Genomic DNA, 26631 nt, shown 5'->3' with positions numbered 1-26631 from the left:
CCAGCTTTGCCACTCAAGCTGACTTCCTGAAAGAATGGCCATGAGACTCGGAAGAGTTTGCCTTGATGGAAAACTTTACAGCCTACCTATTCAGGGCATTGTCCTTTCAGTTCTCAAGAGTGCACATCTCCTTTCAGAAGTGGTCAGGACCCAGAAACTAAATCCTTCCAAGTTTAAGTGGTAACATCTCCTCATGGGTAAGCACTTGGCTGCCTTTAGGGACAGGTCATCATCAAGGCATGGTGCCCTAAATGAGTGACTTTGAACCTTCAGTCCATTGGCAAAGGAGTCTGTGAAAGATGAGAGTTTCACAAATGATAAACAAACAGATTTTCTCCATAGGAGAGCTTGCATCTGTACTGGAGAACTTCTAGGATTTTGGATCAAAAAAGCTTCAAAGCCCTTCTTTTTAAATGGAAGTATCAATAGGAATCAGGGGCCTTACTAGTTTAGGGGCTCTTAAAAATCCCAATAGGTGCTTTATCTGCCTCTTTTGGTGGCTGATATCATTTGAAAATCTGTCCCAAAGTACTTGAATCACTTCTGAAAATGGAACTTACACTTCTAAGTTACCTGGTTGCCTGAAAACACTATCTGTAGTATTGCCTTTTTCTTATAGCCACATCAATTAAAAGACTCTCTGCATCTTGCTGTCATCTGGCCCTTGCGTATGGTAGGGAGTGCAGGAGTTTCACCCAGGCTGCTTTTTATGATCCCCATGCTTCGGAAATGAAGCAACATTTAGTGAGGGAACCTGTCTTTGTTCCCCTCCTTCCCATACAGCAAACTAATTGAAAACAACATGAATGTTAATGATGCATTTCGCATTTGGAAGTTAGAGGGGTGATTAATACATTGTACATTGTATATTAACACCTTCTCAGGGGCATAATGAAGACAAAATATATGCTCTGAGACGATGCTGTTTATTTTGTGGTGTGTTTTCTGTGTTCTACCATCCCTTTTCACATTGAAATACAAGCTCTCCAATTCAGAGGGTTTTGTTTCAAAGCATAATTTTAAATCAATCAATAAACTTTTATGTCTTAATCCTTTTTTCCTTCCCCTTTTTATTGGATAGCTGAAACAAAATGCACAAAGTGAATGGAGATGTGAGGAAGGCAGGGAGAGGAAAGAAAAGCTAAGAGGATGATGCGAAAGGCCAGTGATAGGTTGCTGAAGTTGTCTCCTTGATGTTGGTGGAAATGGTCTCTTATTGGAGAGAAAGATAACAAAGGGTAACCTGTCAGAGTGCAGGGAAAGCTTTTTCCTCTCCTCTGCTCCTTGACCAATGGCTATCTCCAGCATTCTTGTAAGGCTTTTTTTAATTATTGTGATAAATTGCTCTCGTGAAGGCTCTGGCAATGGCCGGAGGCTGCAGCTGTTGATTAATCTGTAAGACAGTTGGATGCACTGAGTGCATCCATGTGACAAGCCGAGATCAGTCTCCTCTGTCCCCAGTTGGTACTGGCACGACAACTGCTGTCTTGACTGGGCTGCTGTGACCCGTGACTTCTGGAGCACCCATGCACATGCGTCCTTGTGCATGCCCGTCCCCCTTCAAAGGCATGTCTCCTGCAAGTTAAGCTGGGTCTTGGACACTGTTGGGGCCCCTGCCCTGTGCTATATGACTGTCCCGGCTTCTCGCCTGTGCTACATTTCAAAAGCCCTTGGCTTCCAGAAGGGCTTCAAACAGGGCGTTGATCACAGGCCAGGTACCTGGTCAATGGCACAGTAATGACCAGCACCAGCGTAGCTGGCGCTGAGCACCTGACTTACAACCCACTCACAGCCTTGGCGGAGGTTTAGCTGAGCTGTGGGTGAGGGGCAATATCCTGTGCACTCTGCAACTTTGCATTCTCGAAGAGTTCAGAAGTTGCCAGGGTTTCTAATTTTGTTGCAGAGGTCTGAATGGGCTTGTAATTTTTCAAGAAAGTTGTAGTTTCTGGTGTCCTGCATTTTCCATGTAACTTTTGCTTTCCTTTGCTAAACCATACTAAGTCTCTTGTTTGTGACACCACAAGTATGGTCAGAAACCAGAAGGAAATTAAGAATGCCAGATATATTGGTATTCATATGTTACTCCATATGATAATATGGGTTTGAAAGATTGTTACTTCTGGTGTGATATTGTGTAATGACATTGGAACTGTTTACTCTGCTTGTGGTTTTGGCTGGAGTTGTTTATGATGGAAAGGCATGTGATTTTTTTTTTTTTTTTTTTTTTTGGTAATAAAGTATGTGTCTAGTTCAGTGCCTAAATGTGCTCACATGGAAGTGTGGCATCTGTTAAACTTCTCATAAATCAGCAGGGTCATTGAAGTTGTAACCTGAGAAAGTATCTTAGGCCCTTCAGTGGGAAGGCAGGACATAGGTGGTGCATGGCTTGATTATCAAACATTGCAAGAGAAGTCACTGGGTCTGCAGCAGCATGATGGATAGAAACCTTAGCACCAGTTGGCAGCTGAAGCTGTGTCTGAAATCTCTCGTTCTTCTGGCTAGCCCAGGGAGCAGAGCTTCACAACTCGTGCAGGTCATTACAGCCAGTGTCTGCAAGCAGGCATGGTGTCTACTTCATCCCATGGACTTCCTGAGGACCACAAAAGGTGATGAGCATCTGTATATTTGCATCCCTCAAACTGCTCACAATAACAAGCTCTGGGAAATGACTATTTAGCACAATCCGGCCTTTGTGCTGTAATATTGTTGTCGTAGGTGGAAGCATGTGGTGGTGGCTGATTATGTAACTCACTCCAGGAAGGGAAAGAGATCACGCGAGCTATAACACGTCTATAATTAAGTACAATGAATGGCTATGAAACAACAAACACTTTTAAATGCTGTTCTTGGCCACAACTGAATTATTTTTCTCCTTTGGCAAAGTCATTAAAGAGGAGGGGGGAGGGGGGAAATGTGTATGTATCAATCCACTCTGTGTGTTTGAAACCTTTTTAAATTATTTTTTGATGAATGAAAATTAAAGTCTGAGAATGGGTAGAAAGTCCTGGTGAGAATGGCTGAGTTCCTCCATGCTGTAGGCAGCCTCTTATTAATAGCACCTGGCACTGCTATTCCCACTGGTTTGGCAATAAAGAACCCCAATTCTGAGGTGTTTTTGAAAAGAGGGGGGAGGGAAGAATCAACCCATAGTAATTACAACTTTGCAAGTTGAGTATTTATTGACTTTCTGAATGGTGATGAATGGAAATGTGTTTTATTTAATAAAACACATAAAATGCATTTTTTCATCAGAACTTGACATTTTTTTCCTGTTCTTGCTACCTCCTAAACCTTTTCATCTGCCATTAAGCCATGTGTTTGCAGCTCCATCTCTCTGTCTGAAATGGTGGTAGGCTCAAATTAAGGCCCTTGAGCTTCCTGATGGCACATTCTACCTGATTTGCTTGGATTCGTATCCCTGCCTTAGGAGCAGTATCCTGTGGTTCTATATATGATCTTAACCTCTTGTAGCTTGACTGTATCTTAAATGAGTTCCTGGTTTGAGCCTAATTAATCTTCCATTAGTAACACAGCCCAAAGGATACAGCTACAGTTTTCAGTAGTCCCATATAGAAAATCTGAAATTTAGAGCAATGGTACCAAGAAAAAACATGTCATCTTTCAGGATTATGTAATAGAACAATTTTATCCTTCTTCTGTAATTTCCAGGCCAGCTGTGGTAGGAGGTAGGATTTACTGCTGCTCTTCTCTGGCAGGCAGGGTTGTTCCCCTGACCTTCTGCTCTAGCAGACGTTCGAACGTGGACATAAATCTGGGGCTATTGCTTCTCCCAGTCATCTTGGTGATCTCACTGCTGCCTCGTGTTCGCTGTTGCATATCTGTCTGTCTGCCTGCCTGCCTCTCCACTTGTGCTCAGATCCCAATTTTTTGGGGGTCGTGGGGCTGTGTCCTTGCTTCTCTGCAGTTTGCAGGGTGCTAGAGAGACACACGAGGGGGAGGGTTATACTTTCACGTTTTGGGCAGCATATCCAATGTGTAACCTGATGTGGCCTGAGCAAAACTTGCTGGATCTGGGAACATGGACAAGGGGTAACTGGCTGGGGCTGGGTTACAGTGGACTGGAAAAAGGAGATGGTGCAGCATCTGCTAAGGCTTAGGTACCATCTATAACCTTGAAGTTGTTAATTACTTCCTAGGAGGGAAGCCATTTTAAAGGAGGAGATGTAAGGTCCTGAATTGCTCAGCTGCTTATGGTCAAAGATTTTGCAACCCTCTTCCTTTGGCACAAGTGGTGGCCATTCTCCACTGCTCTAGAAGTGTCTGTGTTGTGCTGGCCTGGTTGTCAGCTTTCAAAAACCTGTAAGGATCGCTGATGGCATTGTTCAGTGATCTTGAGATCAGATGGGATGATCTGATGACTGCATCGGCAGTTCAAGTGTGCTGGAATGGTCAGGTGTCCTGGTTTTAGCTGGAGTAAAGTTAATTTTCTTCCTAGTAGTTGGTATAGTGCCATGTTTTGGATTTAGGATGAGAATAGTGTTGACGACACACTGATGTTTTAGTTGTTGCTAAGCAGTGTTCATTCTAAGTCAAGGACTTCTCAGCTTCTCACACTGCCCTGTCAGAGGATGCTGGGCGTGCTCAAGAAGCTGGGAGGGGAGACAGCAAGGACAGCTAACCCAAACGAGCCAAAGGGGTATTCCGTACCATAGGATGTCATGTCCAGTATATAAACCGGGGGCAGTTGGCCAGGGGACACTGCAGCTCAGAGATTGTCTGGGCATCAGTCAATGGCGAGCAGTTGTATTATATCACTGGTTTTGTACATTTTATTATTATTATTATCCTTTCATTTTCTGTCCTACTAAAACCTGTCTTTATCTCAACCCACAAGTTTTACTCTTTTTTTTTTTTTTTTTCCGATTCTCGTCCCCATCCCACTGCGGGCAGGGGAATGAGCACATGGCTGTGTGGTGCTTAATTGCTGGCTGGGGTTAAACCACAACATCAGACGGGAGCCATAAGTGATTGCTGTTATTCACATATGGAAGTTGCTCTTTCACACTTTGATGCAGTAGTGCAGAGTAAATCCAAACTGTCATAATCCATAAGCATGAGTTCTCGTGTACAACCTCTTTAGCAGACTGCAAGAGCTGCTTCCAGAACAATAACTCAGGTAATAAGGAGTCCCTAGGTTCAGCTTAGTAATAGCTTGTAATGACTCCCACGGAGTGATTTCAGGCTCCATAATCCTCCTAGCCATACTCACCTTCTACAGTGGTGTCTGTGAGGAACCATACCTGTGCCATGAGAAATCTTGTCCCTTTTTGAAAGGCTGAATGCAGTGGTGTTGGTGGGGAGCAAAGGTATAAATTGAGGTGGGGGGAGAGGCATTTGAGGTGATGTGGTTTTTGTCATGGAGTCAGGCACAAGATGTGGGAAACAGCACTGGGACAAGGAGGAGGCAAAGGGGACCGGGCTGGCTGACTGAGCAGATAAAGGCACAGACCTGGATGTCATTTTATAGAAACCCTGATGAAAAAAAATCAGACTTGAGACTATTATGACCAGGATGAAGGTTCAGATCAATAGGCTTTGAATGAATTCCTATAAAAAGGAAGAATCTGGTTTTGACTTTGTATGTACATTGCAGGAGAATCTAATCCATTTTCCCCAGAGGAGTTCTTCCAGCCCCCCTCTCATCAAGAAACACAGGGATTTTAAAACCTGCCAGGTTTTAGTGGGGTTGGAAAAGAAAAAAAGGTGGGGGAGCAGCAGAAATTAAACCACAAATGTTCACAATAAAATGGTGATAGAAATGGAGGTGGACAGGGAAGAAGAGAGCATCTGAATTTAGTCGCAGGAGATGAGTAACTTCCTAGGGCATTTTTGGCTGTTCTCAAGCTTTCTGCCTGTGTGCTGATAGGGCCCGTGCAGGCTGACGTCAATCCAGTGTTGGGTCTTTGGCATGTTTTGGTGTCCAGCCCTGTATTTCTCACTTAGGCAAATGCTTGAATGCCCCCTGCCTTTCGAAATAAGAGTTCTCCAAGCCTAAAAGGCAGGCACAGAAGTGTGCTTTCTGATGGCGAGCATGTACCCAAATGTTTTGTTGGAGCAGGGCCAGTGTGCTTTGCCTTGTGTCAAATCCAACTTCTGCAAGCTTATGTTCTGCAGACAAATAGGTTTTCCACCTTGAAGCTGAGCTTGGTGTGCACGTATATATGCAAAGCTTACTTTTTTGTAATAGTGATATTTAATTTTTCTGTGGTGCTTCTTGGTTCCAGGTCCCAAATCTCCTTACAAAGGGAGGTATGATCTTGTCAGTGTATGCATATGTTGCTGTGCACTCTGAGAAGGAGTTGAAGGCATCTTCTCTTCACGTAGCTGGTAAGGAGTCATTACAAGCAACCTTTGATTCCATGTTGGGACTTCTAGGCAAGTGTACAGGATAACTGAAATGGCATTTTTGAAGCTCATTTGGATAGATCCATGTGGTACCAAGGCAAGACCACCTAGCAGGGAATACTTCTAGTTTCATAGAGGGGGAAACAGTGGAAAGAGGACAGTAAGTTAGTTAAGGATAGGGAACAGGGCAGTTGCAGGGCTAAAAATGGATTTCTGGAGTCCCAATTCAATAGACCAAACTATCACGCGGTGTATGTTATGTTTTACAGGCTCACTAGCAGGCACAAACATGTACCCACCCACACAGTTTTAATCTCAGTTGCTGTGTCAGACATTGCTGATGGGTGAACCCTGAAAACTCCATGAGGCAATTTTAGAGGCATTGCCAAAATTTCCCTGGCTGTTAGTCTAAGAACGTCCGCCCCTTGGGTCTACCAAACTGAGCTGGGAACCCTTGGAGAAGCATCTGTTATTTCTAGCAGCGGATTTCCTGGGAAGTGGATTCCCCCGCAGACAGTTGAGCTGTGATTTTGTCCCTTCCGGTCCCATACAGAGCCAAAAATGGGAATGAAACCATGAAACTCGTGCTTTTTCCCCATGAGCATAGAAAAATCTGGGTCAAATTTTGATGGGGCATCTAGAGTGTGCAGATGAGACTAGATCCTCTTTGTACTTGCCCAAACCTGCCTTGTTGACAGGTGGATCAGGTACTGCCAAACCTAATTTATGTCTTAATGCACTTGACAGTGCTTTGATTTTTTTTTTTTTAATTTTTTTTTTTTTTTTTTTTTCCTTCCTTGGATCTCCTGTACTCCTACAGAGTCCAGATACTGGGAGGTCCAAAACATAAAGAAGTTTGCTAGCTACGTTTCATGAAATCTTATCTGTAGTGATTTTTTTTGTTTGTTTGTTTTAGTGGAAGGATGGGATGTTTCAGGGCTTGCAGTGTTATCCAGTGATCTCAGTTCAATATCCTGCCAACCACAGGCTTCCTTTTGTCATTCTGGACAAATTGTTTTGTCTCCTTGGGTCTCGGTTTTCCCTTCTACAAAGTGAGGATGGATAACTGTACTGAGGGGTTGTGAGGAGAAGCAGTATGTGAAGCTGGGTAAGAAGGGGTCCTTGCATCTGTTGCCTTCTTACTCTTACTGGTGGCAAGTAATAGGTTTGTTTGGACATGGCTGTTCAGAGAGGGCTACTTAGGCTCACTCCTCTCTAAACCCCAGCAGATCTGCTGGGGGATAGCATACTACTTGACAGCTGTTACCACTGAGCTTTGATACTCTTATTTACACATGACAGAAATGAATTGTAGACACAGTGGATGACTAAACAGATTAGTTACCGCATCATTAATTACCTTCATCCCAGCACTGTTCTGGACGATGCTCTGAGGCAGAACAGTGACCTGACGGTACCAGCGCTGTGTCGCCTGTCCTGAGCTGTCAGTGGGAGAATTATTAGAATCGCTTGAATGGGTAAATCACTGGCGACTGCTTTTTTTTTTTGGTGTGAGAGAGAGGGCGTCTCTATAGAAGAAAGTTGTCTTGCATAACGCATGTGGTTTGTGTTTACAGTGAACTGTGGGAGTGACTTTCGTATGTCCTGTCCCACTGTGGAGGAGAATAGGAATGGCTGAGCTGACTGCACCACAGTACAAAAAACCCTATCGAATTAAGTGGTGATGAGGATGTTGTTAAAAGAGATCTTCGCGTTTTACTAAATATTATCGTTTTCTGTGAGTGCTGGCTGAAAACTTATGGTGTGAAATGTTAATGGCAGCATCTTCTGATGAGCACAGCACTGCATTGTGAGCACTGGCTCTATTTTAGATTCTACTCATGACTTTGATTTGCTGTGCGGAGCAGGGCTTGTCTTGGTTTGGATGACAGGATCACAGTTTTGGGGGACAAGGATCTTATCTGGAGCCTCAAGAATTTCATTTGGATTGCTGCTGTAGTTCAGATAAGTGACGAAGTCCAGCTAGGCAGAGGATCAGCATGTGCGTGTACTGGGGTCGAAGGGAGGGAAACACACTCCAAATGCAGCTGGAAAAATGCTGCTCCAAGTTTCCAGCCTCCAGGTTATTCCTGGCCAGAGCTAATGATGATATATGAGTCTTAAAGAACACATTTCATTCTGAGACCTCAAAGCCCTTCACTGAAGAGGTCTGCAACATTATTCTCACTAGGTACAAGTGGTAAAATTAATGCATTAAACGAGAAAGCACGTTAGCCAAGCAGCAGAACTAGACATGAAATCTTGGTGTCCTGAAACAGTGTCACACTTTGCCTCGTAGGAACCATTGCCTTTTCCAGCTCTTGGACTTTGCGGGTGCTTTGATTACTAAATCAAGTGCTGCTGTTTTGGAAGGTCTGCAAGCTTATACCTCTTGTTCGTGCACACTTGCTTGTCTTTTAGCTTCTGTGTGACTCCATAAAGCACTTTTAACCCTGTCTCCCAGAATCTACTGTATGCTTACAGTGACAAAATCAAACACAAGTTTATCATCATCTTCTTCCTTCTGCTGAGCAGCTGCTGTGAATATCATATGCCAGTGCTTTAACTCTCCTAAATTGCTCACAAAGCCTGGGCAAAGAGGTATTGCAAATTTTTTAGAGAATTTTTCTGCGGGACATGACAGCTTCTGCAGCACTGTAAAAAGCCCTGGAAAAGTGAGCCCCGTGACTGTTTTGGGAAATGGCCCTGGGCTCTGTAGGGTCACATCTCTGCAGGCAGTGCTCTCTGGTTCTGTTCTTTGCTAGGAAGTGACTGCAGGCACACAGGCATCCCTTGTTTTATTTCTGGCTCTTGAGTAATCTGGGATATAATCTTCAGATTAGTATGGCGAAATTAAGTTTAAGGGTTGAATTATATCAGTGACAGAGTCCAACACACTGTCTGCTCCTGAAATGCATCTGTATTCCTTTGTCCCTCTCTGGTTCTTCTCCTAGCGTGCAGAGCAGCTTTATATCCCTCTGCTTTTTCTCTGTTCCCTGCCCTGTGACTCTCAACTATTAGCAGTTGAAGCCTGTTTCTTGCAGCTTGTGGGTTGTTTTCTTCTGTTGTTCTCTTTTTACTTTTACCCCTTCGTGGATCCTGATAAGCTTCCTTTGCACCAACCCAGGTATCTGTCAGGTGTGTACCTGGCTCTTTCCCTCCTCTTTGGCTCCAGCTAATGCTGTACCACCCTCACCCAAGTGCATGTGTTAACTGTGGGCATTTTTCTCATCCCCCAGACTGGGTTTGGTTCTCTCTGTCCTCTCCTCTGCCGTGTGCTGTGCAGGCTGGCTGTGGGCATCTCACTCGGTTTGATTTGAGCCTTGGTTTCTCTCCTTTATGTAACACCACTGCTTCTACCCTAGTGCCAGGGTGAATGGTTTCGGACATGAGGCAGCAGGATACCCAACAAGGAGGATCAGTGCTAGTGGGAGCAGGACCCTGCAGAAAAACAAAATAATTGGGAAACCCCTACTGCCTTGACAGGAGCGGGTGCTGCCCTCCTAGCAGAGTTCCCTCCGGGAGCAGCCCCTTCTGATCCGCCCTTTGCCTTGGCTTCCTTCCCCTCGCTTGCCTGGTGCAATTCAAAGGTGTTGGCTCTGCTCCCTCAGCTTCTTCCTCGCCCCGGGGAAGAGTTGCGTCTCTCGGCTGCGCAGGCAGACTGCCACCGCTGCGGAGAGCCCGGGCTGTGTAGGTGGCTGCCTCTTGCCTCTGCCGGAGCGCAGAGCCGGAGGAGGGGGAGAGATCAGCCGGCCCTGCATCCCCCCTCTGCACTCGGTGGCTCCCTGTGTTTGGTGCCGCTGAGCTCACCCTCCCGAGATGTTAACGTGCGGTGCGCAGATGGCCCGAACAGTTTGGGAAGCAGACTCTCTTCGTTTGTGTAAAGGCAAATAGGCTTTGAAGTGACTGAACTGCTACAGCAATAGTGACAGGGGAATTCAGATTATTTTTTTTTTTTTGGGGGGGGTGGGGTAGTGCGGGGGGTTCATTCCTAGGCTCGGTTCCTTCAGTTGCAGCTAGAAGCTTTGGCACATGCGAGGAAATCCTCTGCACGCTTGCACTTCCCTAGTGGCATCCTGATCTGCCTCTGACTGCAGCGGCTCCTGCAGCTTTGCTCTGAACTGTGGCACTGTGTCATGGTTTGTCCAACATCTGCTGATAGTCACTTGGAGGGGGATATTGGCTCTCTATTGGGAAACTTCTTGTTCATTAAGAAGTTTATCAGCTGAAAAAGTCACTGGGGTGGAAAGAGCTATTTCTGCCCTGTGGAAAATCCCTGTCGTTTATTTTGTGAGCTAAAGGTCAATTTGGCAATCTCCCCTATTTAGATAAAATATGAAACCTTACCTTCTCTGCTGTAAACTTACGCTTGCTGGACCACTTTTTAGTATTTTAGTGTACCTGTAGGAGGGAATAATAGATCAGGGAGACTCTGGTGCTCTTAAGGTTTCCTAACGACTTGGAGGCTTTACTCACATGCCTAACATACGTGCAGAGATTGCGGCTGCCGACCATGAGCTGATTAAATGCGACGCATCGAAGTTAAAGAGAGCTTGAGATTACCACTGCAGCTGTGATCGGCTGACAGGATGTGGCACAGCCCAAAATTCTAGTCAGGCTAAAATCAAATTAAAGTTTCCCAGCGTGATATTTTTGGAGGGGAAAAAAAAAAAAAATAGCAGAGAGACAGAAAAAGAAAAACCCAAAACAAAAAAGCCCCCCACAGAGTTCATCTGGTGGATGGAGTTACATTAAGCGAATGGAAATTAAAGGCTTTTCATAGAGATCTTCAGTATAATTTGATGGAAGACTTTAATTATTTCAAAGTGCCTAAGAAAAGGAGCTTGGAAAGATTTTGAGAGGGGTGAGCTCTCACAAAAATATCTCTCTTTGCAAGCGTTTTGAGCTGTTGTTGGTCTGAAAGACTGCTGTCAGCTCAAGAAGAGGGATTTGAAAATCCTGTGCCCCCCATTCTCCCCAGAGACCAATTCCTGCATGAGTGGCAGTCAGCCTCATAAGAGGAGGCCAGGGAGCTGCGAGGAGGCGGGTGAAGGGAGAGCAAAGACTTAGTGCTGCCAAGCAGCTCTCTTTATCAGCCTTCACAAGGCACGTAGGATGAAGAGGGCTCCTGGCCATTAACGTGAGGACAGCGGGCTGTGGTTGATTTGGATCCCTCCTGGTGTTATGGACAGCAGATCCAGAAAGAGCATCTTCTCACTGGCACCCTGGGGAGACGGTCCATTGAAGTCATAATGCTAAAGTTGTCACTCATCCAATTCTTGCTTAGACAGCCCAGGAATTAATGGGTCTTTGTCTAGTCTCCAGGTTGACATAAATTCAAGTATCTGGAGACCGTCCATTCTTTCCCTGGGACTTGGATGCTCTTCTCCTGTCTCCAGCCTGTTCACTTTTAGGCAGAAACGTGGCCTCTTCAAGCTCTGAATGCTCAGTGTTTTCAACTCCTCCTCTTCTCCAGACATGCTGTTTTGAGATACCCCTCCCCACCTCCATATGTGCCTCTCCAGGAGGGTGGCCTGATGGTGTTGCAGTCAGCCTGGGGTCAGGACCATGCCCCCCAGCCATCAGCCTCACTGCTGAGCCAGCGGGCCTGGCCTGTGTGCACTGCTGCTCCTTGCTGAGCTTCTGCTGGGCTGAGACTGGAGGAGGGTGGTCAAGGTTACATCAACAAAAAAGTGACCCAAGTTAAAATGACCTGAAAGACAGAGATTTCAGGTTGCTCTCCAGAGGTGCTCTCACTCCTGCAGACATGTGCTGTGCTCCTGGGCTGTGGTGGAGGGTGGCAGTCAGAAATGACAGTGTTTCAATTAAACTAGGAGCCTTGCCTGATTTGCTACAGCCCGAGTTGTGTAGCACCAGGTATTTCCCATTAAACTTCAGGATGCCTTTCCTTGCTAGGTCTGTTTTCACCATCCCTTCCAAGGGGGCAGGTGGTTCTGATGTTGATTTGACTGCATGGGGCTTGGGGGGGGCTGCATGTGTCCTACGAGAGCCTCGCTGTGTCCCCTCTGGCGTGCCAGCCTGCATGTCAGATAATAGCACTGCCTTCCTCTGCAGAGATGCTCTGAGGATAAACGCAGCCAAGGAAGTTCATAGCAGAGGAGTTGGAAAAACATAACGAACTTAGATAAATAGTTGAGATGGGGAGAACAGTGGGATCCATTCCCAGGGACTGCATTATATATCAGTAGAGGGCAGATGCTCGTTTCTCTTGCCTGTTATTTTGGCAGATAACTGGCAAAAAGAGAGTGTTGGTAGCCATGGGACTGGGAGAACAGGCATGCTCAGTTGCAGGTAGGAGACAAGGCAAAAAGATCAAGCACACATCTAACCAGCTGCACCAAGCAGAACAGGCAGATGAGCTGCCTCCATTTTCAGCAGCCTTGTTGTCCTGTGTGATTGCAGCCGGGCTTGGGGAGCCATTCAGCTTGCACGGCTCATGGGTGAAATGGTCCCAGAGAGAGAGCTACTGGGATAAACATCTACACCAACTATCTAGAGAAATGAACTCTGTTTTTAGGAGACTCAAGTGACTGCAGAGTCATACAGCCTGCTTGCAAGGAGAGAGGGAGAAGGCACTGCAACTTCAGAGGGAAGCTTGATTCAAAGGGGCATTGCATTTGTTCAGCCCTTAATGAGCAGCTCCCTGGAAGGGCTGTCAGGAGAGCTTCTGTGGGGTGGTACATGTCACGCTGTCCAGAGTTAATCCAGCACTTTAGTAATAGGAAATTATGCACGGATTATTGATGAGAATGTTTTAGTTTGTTGATTTTTTTTTTTTTTTTCCCCTTGGTGTGTCAAAGGCTTTATGCATCGATTGTTCTTTGCTGCATTTCCTCCCTAAAGCAGCTCTTGAAGGAAAAGGAGTTTGTCCTGTGTACTTGGCCAGGCTCCTGCATGGTGTCACTGCAGAAGTTTGGGCTGTTGTGTCAGTATCTAACCACCTTCCTCCCACATCACATCTCCTGTGCTCCGCAGGCACTTGTGCTGACGCACGCTTGCGTCACTGGGTGAAATTAGAGTCCCTTGTGAACCCCGTGGGTCCCTGCAGACGACGTTCAGATCAGTGGCTGAAATCCAGGTGTGAAATAGCCTTCCCGATTTGCGTGTCATCTCAGCAGAAGAGCTGCTTTGGTAGAATAGCTGGTAGAATGGTAGAGTGGTGGATGCAGACAGCTTCCTAAGTGACATGTCTTCAGGGCAGGGGCTATTCGTATCACAGGAAGGAACCGAGGTGATGGCAGTTGATTTTGTTTTTAATTTAAGGGTCTATTTGCACACACCAGGCTGTCCTTGTTCTGTTAATAACAGCATTTGCACACTGGGGTCACCATCTCACTGCACTCTTTGAGGATTTGTTGTTTAAGCAACAGCCTTTGTTGGGGATGATAGAAAATGCCCCCCTAATGTTAGTGATTTAACTTCTGGCAAAGCAGGCTGAGAGATGGAGGGGAGGAAGAGCTGCCCCACGCGGGGCTGGGGGAAGAGCTCAGGCTGGAGGTCTGACGAGTGACCCCCTTCGTTCACCTCCAGAATGCTCAGTGTTATCTGTCCCTCTGGCCGTTTGTCCCTCTCCCACCAACAGTATCTAAGCTACTTTTGGAAAGGAGTAATGTGGAGTTTAGCATTAATAGCTTTTCTTTTGGGGGCGGGAGAAGATGCAGAGGCTGCCAGGCTGCCATTTGACAGCAGTTAGAAGCACTCAGCTGGGTTGATGACTACTGGGCAGCTGGAATAGTTGGAAGCCTGCTGGGTTCAAAACTGGTTCAAAATGAGTTGTGCTGAATCACAACCACTCAAAACTTCCTCTGCTTGGAGTGTATCTGAGCTGAAGTGAATCCCAGAGGGTGGGGAGAGAAAACCCAAGTGGTTCCTGTGAGCTGGGGAGTTAAGGCAGCCTGGTGTACAATTTATGCCTCGTGGCTGAGTTCAGTAAGCTCTAATTGATGATTTTCCCTATATTTGGGGCATGCATAACATCTTTCCCTTGTGGATTCCTTGGTAACTAATGGGAGTTGAGCTAAACTTGCAGTCCTTCCCTCTGTGGAGAAATCTTTCTCTCCTCTACTAGGCTATCATTTAATGAAATTCATAGAAACCAGTAGTTTCGTGAATCTGCATCCTCATGAAATTTGGTTGGAAACTGGCCATCATATTCCAGGTTGATTAGAGATGGGCACATCAATGGATATTGAAAGCACAACTGTGTAAGTCTTGCTTTCTCTGGTATTGAGAGCAAACCAGAAATGTCTGGATCAGAAAGAGCAAAATCAGGATGTCAGATGCCTGAGTCCTGTCAGCTCATCTGCCCAGACAGGCTGTGAATTCAGGCTTAAGGGTAACAGCTGCATTAGAATATGGTGCTGGATTTTGGATGGATTATAGGTCAAGATGCAAACATTAAAGTTGGGCTAGGGCTGGTTAATGAGGACAATTTATGCTTATAGCTGGAAGAGAATGATGTTATCAGGGTTTTCAGAGCACTCAGCATGGGCATAACTTAGTCCCTTTGTACTTTCCTCATTTAACTGGAATTGATGTTAAGCCAGTGATGAGAAGAACTGAAAAGCCAACTCTGGAAAGGGTTGTTCCTTGCTCAGTTCGGAAATTGGATATCGCTGATGAGGATGAGTGCTCTGGGAGCAGTTTTGAGAATGCTGCTAAGTCAGGAGCACAGACAGCCTGATTATAGCTAACTTGAAGCAGCAGAAAGGCAAGGTGGTCAGAATGAATTTGTTCAGTGAACAAATTTGTTTTTCACACTGAGGCAATGTCCTGTGCCTTTGTAGGCCTGTGTGTTATGCTTTGTTAGCGAAACCAAGTGATCTTTGTTTGCTGCATATTGAACCCCTGGATAAAGCCTGCAACTGTGGTGTCATTCTTCTGCTTATATCGCACTGCAGATAGGAAGGGAGTTTTTGCATTTGGGTAAGAATGGAGTAAAGGCCCGTTAAGTCTCTGTGAGATTTATCCCATGCTTAACTCTTCACAGTGATGGCAAAATGCAGGCTCCATTTGTATCAATGGTGAAATTCTTTGCTGGGTGTGGGGTTTTCTCTTGGCTTTCCTAAGGCTAGTTTTCCTGGCAATTCAGGGTTGCAAGTTCCATTGGCACTTCTAGAGATCTCTGCCGGCCTTTGGTGTAGAAGAGCCTAGATCTTTTGCAGGAGTGACTGTCTGGGCAAGGTCTCTGCAAGTAAGAGGGCTTACGGCATTTGGCATGCTAGAAGGAGGAAAGGTAAATAACTTGGGCAAAACCATATGTGAAATCTGGAGCTGTCCTGGAATTGTATGTGTTATGGCCATATCTGAAGCAAGGTGGGCAGATATTTGGGAAAGAAAGGATAAGCTGGGCGTAGAACAGTTACCTTGAGGTTTAGGAAACTTGAGTGGTGCTTTATTCAAAAGCGCTTCTTGTACCATCAGGCAAGCTGCTCTGTGCCCATATTCCCCATTATGCAAAAGACTCTCCAAGCTTTAGAATAAATACATGAAAGGCCATGAGACAGAGAGAAGAGGATGGTGAGAAACTGAGAGATGCCAGAGCCAAGACTGTTGAAGATGTCATGTCTCTTACTGAATTTTCTGTGCTGCCATGAGGGGAAAAGCTTGAGCAGCTTTTTGCCAAGGACATGTGTGTGAAGATTTCTCTGGTCTTTCACCCAGTAATGTATCAATAGGTCTAATAAGAAATTTCCTTTTGTCAGCAAACATTGCCTCTTTTCTATCCTTGCACCATCACAGCTACAAGGGTGCAGCTCCTGCTGAGCCAGAAAGGGGAGGGCTCATTTCCCAGTGAGCTCTTTTTGAAAATACCAATTGGATTAAACGAAAAGCGTATTCCCTCAGGCTCACATCCTCTGCAGTGATCCTAGGAGGGAGGTTAGCAAATTCTGCCACCTCCACCCCCAAACATTGTCTACTTGCCCTTGTCTGAGTGGTATTTCTCGTGGCCAGGACTCCCCTTGCTCCTTCGCTGCTGCTTGGTGTGGGATTTGGCATGTTGTTGCAACAAGCAGGGGAAAAATGCCAGAGCTGCTCATTCTCCTCCATCCCTCTGGGACTTGGATGTTTCATCTTGGTAACACAATAGCACTGCACCTCTAACTGGATGCTCTTTGGTGTTGAACTGTTAATCAAATACATAGGTTTCTGATTTGAAATCTTTCTTGTGTCACGCTACAAACAGGATTAAAATCTTCTCTCGTGCAAATTAAGGCCTTGTAAACACAACATTGCTTACCAGTTTGGACTTTGGTTCTGCTTTCCTGTGCAAGACTATTTATTGATACAAGACACTACATTACTTCAGCATCTCTCTTTTGCATCTGATTGTTGTGTGTAGGTCTACTGTTGCATGTATATGCATCTCCTAACTGCTGTGTTTTTCTTGCATATTTTAATTTTGCAGGTTTCCTACTCTCTTGTGCAAACTTTTCTTCTCTGCCCCTCTGTCTGCTCTCAAGACTATCACCCTTATGCTTTCATGCGCATATTCTTAGCTTAGCATCTGTCCTCTTTCCCACCTCCTTTCAAATGCTTATTGTCTTCCAAATGCACACCTCAATTCTTGCTCCATTAAAATATACAAACCAAATCTTAACAAACATCATCCTCAGCCATTCACAAATTACCTCCTTCTAGCCTCAAAGTAGAGGCTTTTTCGGCTTGTATGTATCAAAATGTTCTTTGGGTGATAGATGGGAGATTAATCTATTTATTTCACTTACTGTTTTGGCAGCTATAAAAAGAAGCAAAACTAGCTTTTTGGCCATAAACCACTTCTTGCAGGTTGATTTGGTAGAGGCTTCTTTGTTTTCCTTTCTTTTTCCTCTTGAATCTGCCAGAGGCTTTAAGTGAAATAAATAGATTAATCTTCTTTCTGCAGCCCAGAGATCAGGTTGATGCATTTAAGAGCTTTTTCTCCCCCTAGACTTCTGGTACGTTCACAGATCCGATTCGTATTTTAGAACTTCCTTCCTGTGTAAAGAGACTCAGTGTAGCAGTATTTCTTCACTAGCAGCAAATAGGGGTTAGTGCTTGTTGGATTTCTTTTCTTCTGAGAGAGCTGAAAATTTTCCATCATTGCATTTTTCATAAAAGGAAATTTTGTGGAAAAAGATCAGTCTTGGGGTGGGGGGAATTGACACACCCAAAACCAGAAGATCTCCTTCAAAAGAGAAGGTCAGTATTTTGCAAGACCATGTGTCTTCAAGAAGGTTCAATTGTTGTGAGCCAAATGTCGGAAAGCAGATTTCCAAAAGTACACATACTTATCAAAACAGAACTGTGAAAAAGTGTGGCAGAACTGGAAAAATCATCAGTTTTGAGGAGGGAGAAAACGGATTTCTGAGCAGCTCTGTTTTCTGCGGTGAAAGCATATACACTGAGTGTGAGGAGGTCTCACAGAAAGGGTGTCTTAAAGCACTTACTTCTGAACACAGTTCTTGGCACGTTATAAAGACGGGGTCCTGGTGATTGCTTTTTCCTTCCAGCGTGTGCACTCACATCACAGCTTAGTAAGAAATAGGCAGGCAAGTTTGAAGAAAGGAAAGTTTAATGCCATCCGGGTTCTCGGGTCTTACACTGCCCAGGGAAAGATAGAGAATATTGCTGAAATTGTGTGTGGGGTGTGTGTCCTTTCTTGGCATAGCACTGGGAAAGTGTAGGTGCCTGACTTGTCCTTTCGTCTACCTGTCTGCATAGTGATCTCCAATCATTTCCTAGGTGAAGTCTGTCTCAGGCCTGCCCCATAAGGTGAATATTTGATCTTGGTAGAGCTCGAACAGAGGCTGACTCTCCTTGAACCAGGAAGAGAGCCAGTGGCACAGTAGGAGAAGGCACCAGGATTGCTTTTGCATTTTCTCTGTCTCTTCTTACCCCCATATACAAGACCCGAGAGAAAGTAGTATTTGGGCTGATCTTGTGTCCTGTCACCTGCTTTCAAGGAATGGTCTGTGTACACTCCCGTGAAAGGAACTTCTTTGTTTTGTGTTGCCACGTTTGCTGTGTGACAAGAGTGCTGCCGAGGGATATTTTCCACAAAAGAGGTGATGTCCCCAATTCCATACAGTGGCTTGTCCCTGGTTCACATGTCTGTGTTGGATTTGTTCTCTATTGGAACAAAACTGAAATTTCGAAACTCTATTTTTGTCTGTTTCTTAATGTAAAACAATTGTTGGTGTAAAGGATTTTTCTTGGTTACGCTTTTCATGAAGCCAAGGCTCTGACTGTTTTTATTCATTCAGGGTCCCACACACCTCTTTGCAAGAAGAGTGGTGTTGAGCAATTGAGATTCTTCTCACCTAGGAGTTGCCCCGTGCCACCTCAGCTGGAGAGATCAGTTTGTATTTCCTCTTCCAAAAACACTTGCTTGTACATGGCTGCGTACTGCATGCAGTGCAGACTAGCTGCTCTCTCCTGCACCAGAGGTGGTTTAATGGAAGTGATGACCTGCAGCGTGGGTAGGAGTCTTCTGCTGAATAAATGTGGCATAATATTTGATATGAGAGCCCTGGCCATATTATACAGGAGAGATGACTGATGCAAGGCTGAGGCTTTTGGGAATGTCAGGTGTGGGCAGGTAAACAAAGCTTCTCTTGCTTCTTTTTAGATGATTTGGAGTCAAACATGTCCAGAAACTTTATCCAAGGTAAATAGCCCTCCGCCTTGGTAATTATTATTATCAGTGTGCTTAAAATGGCTAAAAGATTGAGGCGACGTCACGACACACAGCTCTTGGATCAAAGGAGCAGTGCTGGTGTGAACAACTCTGGCCTCTGTTTAACGGCAGCTTGCTGTCCTTCTCAGCTGGAAGAAAATCTGGCTTTCTCCTTCCAACTACAGACATTCCCCTTCCCCCAGGCTTGTCATGATTTTTCCTTTAAGATAACAGCTTCAAGCCAATTAAGAGTGTCTGAAGTGGGTAGAGCAGACATCACTGTGTGAGACCACAGTGCTTTTAACTGCTATTGTTTGTTAATAAAAATAAATTGTGGTCACCAGGGAGGGAGAAAATCCCACATGAGCTTAGTTTTCTCTTTTTGTTGTTGTTTTCCCAGTGAGAAATGAATTGTCACAGCCAGGGAAGCTTTTGGCAGATGTGCTCAGGAGGGTTGTGCTGGGATGGCTTGGAAGGGTTCTGGTCCTGTGATGCCCTCACATGTGCATCCCCCATCTCCTTGGCTCGGCCGCTCTGTGCGTGGTGTAAATCATGGCTTATAAGCTTTGTTGCTGGGCTGTGACCTGGAGGGACTGGAGGCACAGGCAAAGCTGGCTTTTTGCTGCTGGGAGCAGTAACTTCTGGCAGAGGGATGGGGCATCTGGAGGCAGCATCCTCCTGGTCATACCATGAAGCTGGCCAAAGCTTGTCCGTCACAGCCCCTGGCTCAGGTGGCTCTGCCAGGAAGGGCAAGGTGGGGTTAACACTAAACAGCCCTGTCAAGTGGTCTCTGTGCTTTCATGTATCTTTAGCTGCTGGTGCTGTGCACATCTGTCATGTCATGTGCCTTGGTGTCTATTTTCTCAACAGCCATAGGATTTCGTCGTCGCCACAGCGCTGGAAGGCTTTGCTGTGCCTTCCAAGGCCCTGTGAAGCAGGGCAGAAAAATGGGACAGCAGCATGTGCTTGCGTGCCTGAAGGGGTTTGCCAGTGTGGTGGTACTGGCAACATTTCCTAGAAGAGAATCCGCTTAAACCCGTCCCTAGAATAAAATAAGCTGCCCCAACAAATGAGTTTTAATGCTATCAAGTCGATGTCCGTAATGGGTCCTTTGTAAGCTTGGCTCTGATGGGGCAGGTGGGGTTTTCACACTTGTAATTCACTTCGCTGTGCCAGTAAATCTTACAAGTATTGGCCGATGCTGAGGGGCCTGATAGGTCGTGTGACAAGCCTGCGGCAGAGCGGGTAGTTGAATGGAGATGTCCTGTGACTCAGCCTGAAACACTAACTGCTAAAGTCTCTCTGCATTCACAGGTCTGTGCTTGATAGTGCTGGGGAAAATCTAACTTTGAGATAGCTGAGTCTATATGCAGCTTGTATGAGGAAATTAGGATGGGTACGTATTGCTTTTATCTCTAAGCAACGATAGAAAAAGTTGATCAGGCTTTGCTAATGCTGGGGAGGATTGAGAAGGGTGAGATGAGAGAACTCAGGATTGTGGAGAGAGAAAGTTAAAGAAAATAATCCACAGGAATGTGAAATGTCAGGAATACATTCGTCCTTCTGCTTCACTGCCTCCAGAATTCTTTTCTCCTTGAAGTTTTTTGCTTTTTCTGGAAGTCACGAAGGGGGGAGGAAAAAAAGAAAGAGAGATAAAAGAACACTGGTAGGAGAATAAAAAAAAAAAAAAAGAAATCCATTTTATGTATCAGCTGAGCAGGTGTTTATCACTAATATCACCTTCTCTTGCATATCACCTACTCTGGTGCTAACTGAATGACCCTCGCAGAGCTATGCTGTCACTGTGGTGTGATGGAGGGTCAGAGGTCCTTTTATCCCCCTAATACATGGGGAAGAGAGATACCCATGGTCCGTCTCTCACCTCAGATGAGTTCATCCCTGGCAAATCACAGCACAAATATTGTGAGGACGATGTGAGAAGAGGAAAGGCATGGTGGCTGAAAGTAAGGCAGGCTCTTTAATGCTGATGAAATCTAAACGGAGACATAGTTTTTATAGGAACATAGAAATTGCTAGACTGGAACAGAGCTGTGCTTCATATTGTTAAGTATCCGTTTTTAGTACAAGCTGCTTCCAGAAGCAGTGTAGGGAGGCTTGCCCCAAGGGGTGATTCTTCTAACCCTCAAACCTGGGGAGTTAGCCAGTGCTTTGCAGCGTGAAGGGTTTACGTGCCATCCAGAATCTTATTTTCTTTCTTTTTTCTTTTTATGTTAGCTTTACTATTGTAATTCTAGCTATTCATTCTCTTTATAAATGTCTGATCCTTCTCTCAATCTTACTGAGGTTTTGACTGCAATAATACCTAGTGGTAATGATTTACCCATGCTAATTATGCATTTTGCAGAGGAAAACATATTGTTCGTAGCTTTAAATGGAGTGATTTTTCAGTTTAATTGAACTTACATCTTTGTATCCCTGGGGCAGGCTTGCAGTTTAGTTCCTCCCCTCCCCCTGAGACACAGACATTTTCTCAAGCCCAGCAACAGTCACTTGTTGAAATGTTTTTCAGGTTCCTTCCCTCTTGTCAGTTCCATTTAAATTTGAGCCTCTCTGCAGATGAAGCTTTGCAAAAGGAAATATCTCTCTTTGCTTGTCGAAAGAATGAAAAAGGCTCTGTTAAGTTGTTTGTTGATATTTTCTGTCAGTTTTTCAGAATTCCTTGCTGCTCTGCAGCTGTTAAATTTGTTGTTTCAGCTGTGAGGATTACTCTAGCTTTGCTTGAGCTGCATTTTCTCACCATTCATCAAGCTTCTGGTGATGCAAAGAAAGATCCATCAACACCAAAGCCACCTCCAAACTAGCATTTGGGTAAAAGTCTGACTCCCAATTGCCTGGATAAGATTGAAGTTGCTGCCAGTTTTTAAAGGGTGTTTGTGGTTTCTCAGTGAGCTTGCAGATGATGGCGTAGGGGTTTTGCAGTAAAAGTAAATGGAGGTTGCATCAGGATAAAGCACACATTGGGGTTTTTGAAAGCCTGGTCCTGGCACTACCTTCCAGGACTGTAGAACAAACTGCCAGTGCAGCTGGAGATGCTGTGCTCTGCCTTGCTGGGATGCAGTACATCTCCAGGGTTCCCCAACTCACTGGGGCCAGATGTTGCAGGCCAGATGTGCCAAGGCAGGTGGCAAACAGATTTTGCAGGGTGGCAATATCTTTGGAATTGTGAACAGAAGTAGCAATGCACCTGGATTTCTTGAGTGTCCTTGGCAGGTTGAGCAGAGAGAACAAGAGGGAGAGAAGAGAGGTGTCTGGTGTTCAGGGAGATCTTCATTATTGGTGTGGCAACCTCAGGAGAGTTTTATTCTGTGATTTAACATTTATTCTGCCTTTTGGCTTTTGCTGTATCATCTAAGAATTTTTCTGCAAAAATCTCAAAATATCAGGAAAATGTGGTGATAGCAACAAAGAAGACCATCTCACATGGTCATTAAAAATGTATAAGTTATTTCAGAAGCAAGTTGCTTCCTCTGAGAAGCAAATCGTCTATAATTCTGCTTGGTATTTAGAGACTTTTATCTCCAGAGAGAGCTCAAAACTATTCAGTATAGTCTTGATTTATTTTATTCTCTTGCATTTTCAGAGCTAAAGACGAAAAAGGGCTTAACAGAAAAAGAATTACACGCTTGTGCTGTGCAGAGAGAAGCCAGGGGCCAGCTCATGATCCACCAGCAACTCAGCAATTCCTGTACCACCCTGAAGGACCTAAGAAACTAATTTCTAGCCAGTCTGCTCTTTTTGGGAGTAGAGGATTCAGACTGCTTTATAAACAGCTGTCCATCAACCAGGCTCACTTGCTATCATAGCACACTGCCAGTACAATAAAGAGGAACCATTACTGCAAGAGCTGTAAATGTACAGGCTGTGACGTTCTTGGTGGAAACCTTAGCAAAGGAAGTTGGTTTGATTTATTTCCAGCAATTCGTGGCAAGGATGAGTCTGGGATAAGTCATCTTCACATGCACAAGAATTAGTGCAGCAAGTTGCTAAATATCCTTGTTCTTTTAAGTATTTTCTTGGCTTCTAAGGCTTTCTGCTTTGTGTTGTGTGAAAGAAGAATGTTATCTTTCTTCTCTCTCTGGGTGGAATTTCGGGCTGCACTGGAGTTGTTGCCCCAGTTGTACCTATAATTCATTGCTGCACCAGGGCAGAAATAATGTTTTGTAGCTTCCCACGGTGAAATGAGAGACAGACACGTGCACCTTGCAGCTGTGAGGAGGCAAAAGCTGTTGGGGGTATAGCTAGCTCAGCAAGGCAAACATTACTTTACAGCAACGGAGTTTGAACTGTGTTTACTACGCTTTTGTGCCTGAATGTAGAGAGTAGGAGGCAGGAGAAACTTGGGGACTGGGGAGATGAAGAGAGCCATGAGGACTGAAATACCTCTTTGTTCCTTTGAGAATAGAAACCTTGATGTCAGGCTAGGAAGAAAAATCCTCTCTGCTTTCCCTCTCATCCTACATCTTGAATTTCAGTGTCTGTTCCCACTGCTTGGTGGTGCAGGTGGGACGGTGGGGAAGTGGCATAGTGTTGCACTCCCTGGGTATTTTGCAAGCACCTCCATCAACCCAGATGGTGTATAGGTAGAGTTCATGGGAGCCTGTGTAGTTCTGCTGTTTGGCGAACCCCAAGGTGTAGTTCTATCGCTGACAGCTGTTCCCTGGGTTCGTGCTTAAAAATCAAAGTACTGGGAAGCCATTCTTAGCAGTGGGTAATGTGTTAGGTGAACGCAGCATCCCTCTGTGCTCCATGTTCTAGGTAATTACAACCCTGCCGCTCACGTAGCAGAACACAGCGGGTGCCCTGTATTTATTATTTAGCTTTGCTATTAACTCTGAGCTGGTGATGCAAAGGCAGCTGCTTCTCTGGGAATCTCGTAATTCGCCTCTTCACCAAACCAGGCTGCAAACAGGAGAGGTGGGCTTGAGGTCTGTCCCTCAGAGCTGGAAGTCACAGGACCCTTTCCCATGCCTTGGCTGTTTGTAGTTTGCCTGGAGTGGTTACCCTTGTGCAGTTTCTTTGCAGAGTCTGAAATGAGAACCACCCATTTTAGCATGGTGATCCCATAGCGCTTTGGCAGAGAACAGTGGGGATATTAATTCCAGCATCCTCCTCAAATGGCAGGCAGGCATTTCCCTCCACTGCTTTGTCTGGAAACTGTGAGGGTTTTTTATCTTCTTTCCTTGCCCTGGTCCAGAGACACAGTTAGGCTGCTGCCTTGCTTTTCCCTCTTAGTGACTGCCTTTTAGATGCAGATACAAAGTGTTTGCTGCAGGTGGGATCACTGTATTTATCTGCACAAAGGCATGATCTTAAAACTCCTTGCCAGATGATACTAGATGGATGCGGTCAGTGTTATGGAGGCGAGGTGGCTAGTGGGGAGTGTAGCCAAAGGCTGTCATCTCTCTGTCCATCCCAAAGGAGTGAGCTCAGCACTGTGGCAGGGAAACCTGCTTTAGCACTGACCTCATCTCAGGCCTGGATCTTCTTGCGTCTCTGAGTGTGGTGGCTTCTTTTATCCCTTCTCATTTGTGTGAGAAACACTGGCAAATCTGAGTGTTTGCCCCACCTTTCCCTGGGACCAAGCTGTGTGCTGCCGTTCCATGCTGAGTGCCATGGGCAGGGAAGGGTCTGCCCAGGGAAGAGGCGAGGAGGGGGAGCAGGCACCTTGCTAAGCGTGATGTTGCGGTGCAAAGCACCAAAGGTTCTGTCTACTTTCTGGTACAAACACCTTTTGACAAGTTGCTCTTTTGAGCAAAGAGGCAACGTGTAAGCAGCTGGCAGATTGCAGCGGGGCCGTGGTGGGGAAACAGCAGGGACGAGACGTGGCTGGTCTTCTCAGTTGTGTCCCAGGATGTGTTTGGAGCCTTTCTCCGCCTCCAGTGGCTCTGGTAGCCTCTTCGAGACTGCCTTGGCCAGGCAGGAGGGAACAGTGGAGGAGACAGAAGGCAAAACACATCTGAGGTCCTAGGTCAGATGCTTTGCTAGTCAAGGTGTAGTTGTTAACCACCGCTGGTGCTGAGGGCTGCTCAGGATGCTTTTTACAGGTCCCTTTTTACCCTAGGAAGCACGCCTGGGGTAGCAGTGGGACAAGTAGGACCTAAAGGAGGAAATCAAGACTCTGAGTCCTGGGGAGTGGCTTTGGAGCCGATCCTGAGCATGGTCAGCTCCTCGGGGTGCGGACCTCGAGCTCCTCTTGAAGATCCTCGGCTCCTTCTCTGGCTCTGCCGGGAAGGACTGAGAGAGGATGTGTGTGTGACTGTGCGACCTCAGCACTGCAAGCACTGGTTCTGCAGCCTGGGCTGTAATACCTGTGTGAGTAAATTTGACGTGATCCTGCTGTTTTGTGAATAACTTGGAAAGTTTGGAAATAACCTCTTCAAAGTACTCAAATGATATGTTGCTCCACAATCTGTCTCTGCTGCTGCCAACACTTCTAAGTAACCAATTTGCCATGCGCTTAACATTTTAGGGCTTTTCCTCCCTAGTCATTACTCTGTAACTCGTGCTAAAAAAAAAGAAAATTGCCATTGCCCTTCGTAGAGGTGGCTAATGATTTCCAGGTGGTTTTTGGCAGCTTCTACTTTTTAAAAATGTGCTGAGCATACAACTTCTGAATTCATGATGCTCTTCAAATGTCTAACGGACACTTGAGCACGGGGTCCCTCAATTTTCTCAAATGGAAAGAACTGGGACTCAGAAGGCAGGGCTGCTGGTGGGACCTTCCCAAGGGAGATGTGATCCAGAAAAAGAACAAGCCACAGGGGATGGAGATGTGCAGTGGCTCCCTGCTCAGTCCCTGCGCTGCCTTCATTTCTATGGCCACATCTCAATATTTCATCTGCTTCTCTTCCCTGTTGGTAAAAAGGGGATAGCCCCTCTGGGGAGTGCTGGGACGAGGTGGCAGAAGTCTATATGTAATCTAAAAATAGCTGATTTGAAAAATTGCAAGTTAAAAGCGACGTCTTTCTCGAACAAAACTCCTGGTAGCTTCAAAGGCAGATTAAAGACTTTGCCTGTGTCAGGACTTCAGTATTTGGCCCAAGAATTAGACAAATGGAATAGTGTGAGAATGTTTGCCAGAAAATTGGAGAAGGGAGAGATAAGGTAACAGATTAAATACTCAAAGTCAGCATTTAAGGACGTTGCTGTCTGCAGAGATAATTTTATCAACTTGAGGGACAACCATTTCTCCTATGAAGTAAAATCTACCCTCTACGTAGCTGTTTAAAATGGTATTTGTTAAAAATTTGTTTCAAGAGTCTGCTGTGGGACAACTGGTGCCAACTAATGATACGTTTGTGGATTCTCCACTTGCTGCTCTTCATTCTGATGGTGTTTGGACTTTGAAAGTTAGACCTCTGTGTGTTGGGAGTGGTGTTACCTCGTAAGAGGACAAAAGAATGGTCCTGCTCTTGGTCTTGTCCTGAATCCTCTTGCACATGACAGGGAGGGAAGGAGGTGGTGACTGTCATTTGGGCTGAAGCGGTACCAAGAATTGGTTTCTAGTTTGGTGGCCAAAGTGACTCTCTGTCTCTGACTCCCATCCCTCAAATTATATTTTGGTG

General features: G+C 45.5%; 1 protein-coding gene across 5 annotated transcripts in view; it reads left to right on the top strand.

Annotated features, from left to right (window-relative positions):
- Nucleotides 1-26631, top strand: part of GRIK4 (glutamate ionotropic receptor kainate type subunit 4) — a 210591-nt gene that overhangs the window by 45945 nt on the left and 138015 nt on the right. The window lies entirely within an intron of this gene.

The sequence above is a fragment of the Tyto alba genome, unplaced genomic scaffold, assembly GCF_018691265.1.
Source record: "Tyto alba isolate M040663 unplaced genomic scaffold, T.alba_DEE_v4.0 Super-Scaffold_32, whole genome shotgun sequence".
Classification (NCBI taxonomy): Eukaryota; Metazoa; Chordata; class Aves; order Strigiformes; family Tytonidae; genus Tyto; species Tyto alba.
Note: the sequence above shows the minus strand (reverse complement) of the source record. Positions and strands in the feature narration are given on the sequence as shown.